Source organism: Crocuta crocuta, unplaced genomic scaffold, assembly GCF_008692635.1.
Source record: "Crocuta crocuta isolate KB4526 unplaced genomic scaffold, BGI_CrCroc_1.0 scaffold119, whole genome shotgun sequence".
Taxonomy (NCBI): Eukaryota; Metazoa; Chordata; class Mammalia; order Carnivora; family Hyaenidae; genus Crocuta; species Crocuta crocuta.
This window is the reverse complement of record NW_027551562.1, coordinates 9,337,730-9,338,143: the sequence shown is the minus strand read 5'-3', so window position 1 is coordinate 9,338,143 and position 414 is coordinate 9,337,730.

Sequence of the window (414 nt, the reverse complement as noted above, 5' to 3'; positions counted from 1 at the left end):
CCGAGCCCCCCCCGCTCCCCCCTCACCCAGAGCCCCGTGAGCCCCTGGCGAGCTCAGTGCTCAGTTCTCCTCCACCAGGAGCCCAGGACGATGGCGGGTTAGCTCATCCCGCCCAGGCCTGGGCCCCAAGGCCCCGCACCAGCGCTGAGGAAGTAGGAGTCCCACCCGTGGGGGAGGGGCTGCCCCCCCCCGACGGCCAGACTCACTTGTCCCTGCTCCCACCGGGGTGCTGCCCCCCCACCGCCACGGTGGCACCAGCACAGACGGCACCCTCTCCCCAGACCCTGGATGGGGCTGGGAGGGGTATCCCCAGCTACCCAGAAGTCCCTGCCCACCCCCGTTGCCCACCAGATGAGCAAGGGGGCAATTCCTGGCTGTAGGAGGGGTTTCCACCCCCGACACCCCACCCTGCTG